General features: G+C 39.3%; 1 long non-coding RNA gene across 1 annotated transcript; it reads left to right on the top strand.

Annotated features, from left to right (window-relative positions):
• The first annotated feature begins 620 nt into the window (after positions 1 to 620).
• LOC117276081 (uncharacterized) lies at positions 621 to 2,258 on the top strand. The gene is made up of 3 exons (XR_004506301.2): positions 621 to 878; positions 1,241 to 1,310; positions 2,015 to 2,258. It is a non-coding gene; the product is annotated as an uncharacterized lncRNA (long non-coding RNA).
• The last annotated feature ends 3,907 nt before the right edge of the window (positions 2,259 to 6,165 follow it).

The following is a 6,165-nucleotide window of genomic DNA, read 5'->3' as shown; positions in this document are numbered from 1 at the left end:
TTATGAAATTCTTTCAAAATGCCAACTTTCACAATAGGCACCGAAATACTCCCGGGTCATCCAAAACCCGATCCAGACATACACTCAAGTCCAAAATCATCATATAAACTTGTTGGAACCTTCAAATCCCGATTCCGAGGTCGTTTACTGAAAAATCACACTTTAGTCAATTCTTCCAACTTAAGGCTTCCGAAATTAAAATTTTCTTTCTAAATCAACTCCGAACTTCCCGAAATTAAATTCCGACCATAATACCTGAAATGAAGTTACTCAAGACCTCAAACCGCCGAACGACGCGCTAAAACTCAAAACGTCCGATCGGCTTGTTACAGGCAGTTAAGGTGCTAATTCAGTGGGAGAACCTTTCACCAGAAGAGGCAACCTGGGAAGATTGGTCTTTTATTAAGACCCAATTCCTGGAGTTCTTGCAACAACCTCAAAATCATCCTTGAGGGCAAGAATGAACTGAATGAGGGTGGGATTTAATGTGCCGAGGGTAAACTAGTAAAAGAAGAGTTTAAAAGTTGTTAGCGACGTGGACGGATCAGATTAATTTCAACCAAAGGTTGATATCAAACCCATTAGAATATATGACACTATCTCAGTGAAGGAGGGGTTTCAACGAATTTGGTATGTCTCCTCTCTCTATCCGTTCTCTCTATATATATACACACACTTCCTATCTCCTCTAAATCTGAACCTTTCTTCTCTCCTAAATTCTTTTTTTCTCTGTCAAATGTGGGTTGCACTAGTGGTAAGCATCCTCCACTTCCAACTAAGAGGTTGTGAGTTCGAGTCACCCCAAAAGTAAGGTGGGGAATTTTTGGAGGAAGGGACCCGGAGGTCTATCGGAAACAGCCTCTTTATTCAGGGTAGGGGTAAGATCTGCGTACACACTACCTCCCCAGATTGAAATTCCTATTTTGTCTATTTGTAATTGTTGAGCACATAACATTTTATTTCTTACTCTTTATTATTTTCAATTTTCAATGTGCACGTCAGACTTCATTTGTAACTTATGCTAGATTTGATAAAAGTATATTTATTCTTCTTCTTAGTTAATTGGGAAAAGAAATATTTGGGAAGAGAAAAGTTTTAAACTTTATGTTCATTATTATTAGATTGGTATATTAGTGATAATTTATTTGTTTATGGTTGAAGCTTCTGAAATATGATTAAGGAGATGCTTTTAATAATTTTTGATGAAATTAATTTTGATCCTTTTCTTATGTGGTTTCAGGCGATTATGGACTTTTTTTACTGATATTTCCATTTTATTGGTGTGAATGAACTCGCTTGCCATTTCCTAGGTATGTTGTTGTTTATGTTAATATATCTATAACTTTCTTTCTTATAATTTTTCCATGAAATGATAATGTAGGACTACATGCTTGTTCCTTGATTAAGGCTTGTTAATAAAAAAAACTTCTAGGGTAAAAGATTGAGTTGTATTGTAAAATATTTGGAGGTTTACTATCCTTGTTGAAATTATTGAGAGTTTCATTATCTCATAAATTGGTCATATAAGCATGTTAAGGAGATATTAGTGAAGTTAGTAATAACTAAGTCATCAGCGAGACATATGAATTTTTTTGTGAGAAGGTAATCTAGAATACTTCTCTAAAAAATATTTGACCATTCTGGACCTATTAAAAAGTTTATATATGATCAATTATTTTTGTTTTTCACTACTAAAAATTCGGCCAAAATCGACCGCGGCCAATCGACCGACTTCGGTCGGTCGGTTTTTCCGAAATATTTTATTTTTTAATTTTTTTTTACGAAACCGACCAACTTCGATCGGATTATTTTAGCGCAAAAATGAGGAAAACTATTTTAGAATCCCGCAAAATTTATTTTTTAAGAAACCGACCAAAATCGGTCGGTGTTTCATATAAAATAAATTAAAATTAATATTCAAAAAACTGACCGAAATTGGTCGGTTATTTCAGAACGGTTTTAGGCAATTTTCTAGTAGTGTTCTAGTATTAATTTGCTTTATCAAAATTGACAGGTAAATTTGAGGAATCAATAGAGCAGCAACGACAAGCTAAAACCGATATTGATCAAACCAAGGTGCAGTTGGAGTAGTGGCAAGAGAGAAAGGATAAGATTGTGCGGCCTCGGGCAAAATACTGCTAACATGATCAGATTCATAGAGAATTACGTATTGTAAATATTTGAAATTTTGAATATATAATTATGTGTAACTTGGAACCTATTTTGGAATCTGAAAGATTTGAAGACTTAACTTAAAATTTCTTGTGACTAACAGTGTTTGTGGAAAGTTTTTTAATTTGTAGCAATAGAATTGTTGAATGTATAGCTAAATAAACGTATATATAATTGCCACGTAACAAGAATATGGCTATACATTTTTTACTTTTCGTAGCAAATGGAAAGAATCTTTAGCTATAGATCTATGTATTTCATGGCAAAAGAGTAGATTCATAGCTATAAAAAAATTTACTCGCAGCTAAATATAGGTACTATTGCCAAGAGACTAAACTATAAAAATAGTTACAAAAATTAAATTTTTGTGGCAAAGAAATTAAACCTTTTGCCACAGCAGACCACCTTGTGTCTATAGTATAAAGATTGTTACAAAGTTTATTTTCCGTGGCAAAACAATAGATTATTTGCTACAACTATATAGTTCGTGGCAAAAAAATTTACATTTTTTTTGTAGCTAAAGCGTTTAGCTACGGAAATTTTCATATTTAGTTACGATATATTTTGTAGCTACAGATGCATAATGTTGTAGTGAACAGTTTCTGAAAAACAAATTGTATAGTGTTGTTATCTAGTCTGGAATCTAATTAATCTGATATACAGACTTCGTAATAAAGAACGGTCATCATTTGAATTTTTAAGAACTTAGTCTACAACTTTGTTGAGCAATATCTTCACAATAATCTTTCTCATTGAACTTATTCGCTATATGGTCACATTGAGTTATTGCTAACTTTATCAACTCTATTGGTATAATATCCGATTTGTTAGTCCCGCCAATATTGCTGTATTTATAAATAATAATTCTGTAAAATATAAGTTATCGTAATGAAATAGTAATTAATTCGAGCCCACTGAATTCACAGTGTTTCCTTAAGGAATTTAATCCCCTCCTAGTACCCAAGGTTATGGATTATTTCCTCCCAAGATAGAACGAATCACACACTGGTATAGCGGTACTTCAAACCCCAGTGTTTCAGCGAACACAAAGTTCGATAGCAAATCACACTTACAGTTACTTTGTTTGAAGTTAAAACAATGCAGAACAAAGGAGTAGAAACTCAGAAAATCGTATGGAAATGCTAAGAGGAAGGAGTGCAATGTATAGCCAAAGTTGAGCGTTTTCAGTTTTTGTATTGTGTTTCTTCAACAGCTGCTGCACATATTTATAGCAGTCAGCTTTGAAGATAAACGACTCTCCACCCTCCATGGTGGAGCATGCACTAGCTTGTTTGTGGAGCAAGCACGGCTGCTATTGCAGCTGGTAGTCAATATACGGATTGGAACATATCCGTTACAAATGCGGATAATCTTACATTAATATTTACTATTAACAAATAAATTTGGTCTAAAAAATTAATCAATCAATCGATCATTTGACCAAATCCAAATCCAAATCCAAATCCAAATCCGAAGCCGAAGCCGAGCCGAGCGAGCGACAACGACGACGACGCGAGACTTGCTTTCTTCTTAACTCTTTAAGAGCTACAAGAAGAGCAATTATATATATATATATACCCACCAAAAATCTTTTCCTCTTCCAATATGGGACAATTGTCACGGAACCGTTTTTCTGAAGGTTCGGCGAGGGCAGCAAAGTAAGCCTGACTGCTACCTAGCTTCAGCCCTTAGACAATAATTAGCACAATCGTGCTAAAGCGATGGCAATCACACGAAACAAGCAAGAAAGCTTTGAAATAAAGAGACTCGAATTTGGGAGGCAAGTGCCAATTTTCTGTTGTGTTTATTCAATATCTGATGCCTTACAAAGAATGAAAACAAAGCCTATTTATAGAACTAAAATGGCTATACAAAGGGTTGGTTGGCTGTCTAAAACAGCTTGGTGCATTCCAGCCTGGAAAGGTGCCTGGATTCCAGGATGAAAAGCTGCCTGGATTCCTGCCTGGATTCCTTAATGGGAAGTTGCCTGAATTCCTGCATGAAAACCTGGAAAGGCAGACTTTGTGGGATATGATGTCAGCCATGACCTCCTGATGGCAGTCCGAGAGTTGAGCTCGGACAAGGCTCGCTATCGCTAGTTTTGCTGAAAATTAATAGGTGCGATGGCGGGGCGGTGCACGCTCCCCCACCTGAAATGGCGACGACCCCGGCGCCACACAACTGAAGATAATCGTGGACTTGTTCCTTGAACTGCCACAAGTCTTCAAACTTCTCCCATGATGCCTCCTCTAACGAAGTTCCTTTCCAATGAACAAGGAACTGCGCGCTTGAATTGCCCCATCCTTTTCCACGGACCAATTGATGGTCTATGATGGCCTCCAACTGCTTGTCTGTTGCTGGCGGAGTAGCAAAGATCTGGCTTCGACTGGTCTGCGCCCGATCCTTGTCTTCCATGTCTTCGAAATATGGTTTAAGTTGGCTAGCATGGAAGACTGGATAGATTTTCAGATGACGCGGCATGTCCAGTCGATATGATATTATCCCCACTTTGGCAACAATTTCGAACGGACCCTCATATCGGCGAATCAAACTATGATGTACGCCTCGCAGTGATTTGAACTGCCGTGGATTTAGTTTCACCATGACCCTGTCTCCAATCCGGTAATTGACTGGACGACGTTTCCGATCTGCAAATTTCTTCATTTTACGCGCAGCCTTGTCAAGATATGACCTGGCTAGATCGGCTTGTTCCTCCCAAAACTTGGCCATGTGAAAAGCCCCCGGATTCTTCAATCCGACGTTGGCGGGCAATGACTGAGGAGTGTTGGGCTGTTGCCCAGTTGCAAGCTCGAAGGGACTCTTCCCAGTCGCTTCGCTGCGTTGTAAGTTGTAAGAGAATTGAGCTATGTCCAGTAGCTTAGCCCAGTCTCTCTGATTGGCGCTGACATAATGCCTTAGATAGCATTCAAGCAAGGCATTAATTCTTTCCGTTTGCCCATCTGTCTGTGGATGGAAACTTGTTGAGAAGTGCAATTGAGTTCCCAACAAGCTGAACAATTCTCTCCAGAATGCGCCTGTGAAACGAGGGTCTCGATCGCTTACAATGTGCTTAGGAACACCCCAATATTTCACGATGTCCCTCAAAAATATACGTTCTGCCTCCTTAGCTTTGCAACCGACAGTGGTGGCCGAGAATGTTGCATACTTGGTGAACCTGTCGACAACCACCATAATGGTGCCGAATCCCTCCGAATTTGGCAAACACGTGATGAAGTCCATGGTTATGCTGTCCCATGGCTTCGCCGCAACTGGCAGCAGCTCAAGTAATCCCCCTGGAAGCTTGGATTCCACCTTGTCTTGCTGGCAAACTAGACAAGTGCGTACATATACCTCGATGTCGTCCCGCATCCGAGGCCAATAATAAGAAGACTCGATCAGGGCCATTGTGCGTTTTTGCCCTGGATGACCTGCCCAGGCAGAGTCATGGCCTTCCTTCAGAAGAGTACGCCGGAGATTTGCCCATTTGGGCACGTAAATCCTCTTGCCAGAGGTATACAAGAGACCATCTTCCTCCCAAAAGCGCTGAGTTTTGCCCTGACTGGCCAAAGCAAAAAGTTGTTTAGCTACGGGATCAAGTTGCATACCTTCTTTGATGGTCTGGATGATGCCACTGCTTGCTGAGCTAACCATGTTTGCCAATATTGTCTTGCGACTTAAAGCATCGGCTACTACGTTAGCTTTTCCTGGCTTGTATTCCAGGGTGTAGTCGAATTCTGCCAAGAAATCTTGCCAACGAGCTTGCTTGGCAGATAGCTTCTTCTGCGTCTGGAAGTAGCTTGTTGCAACGTTGTCAGTCTTGACAACAAAATGTGCTCCCAGCAAATAATGACGCCAAGTCCTTAAGCAGTGAACTACAGCAGTCATTTCCTTCTCTTGGACAGTGTAACGCCTTTCAGCGTCATTCAGCTTTCGACTCTCAAAAGCTATAGGATGGCCATCTTGCATCAGCACGCCTCCTATAGCAAAGTCAGA

The sequence above is a fragment of the Nicotiana tomentosiformis genome, chromosome 7, assembly GCF_000390325.3.
Source record: "Nicotiana tomentosiformis chromosome 7, ASM39032v3, whole genome shotgun sequence".
NCBI classification, from domain to species: Eukaryota; Viridiplantae; Streptophyta; class Magnoliopsida; order Solanales; family Solanaceae; genus Nicotiana; species Nicotiana tomentosiformis.
The sequence above is the reverse complement of the archived record's forward strand: the minus strand, read 5'-3'. Positions and strand labels throughout refer to the sequence as shown.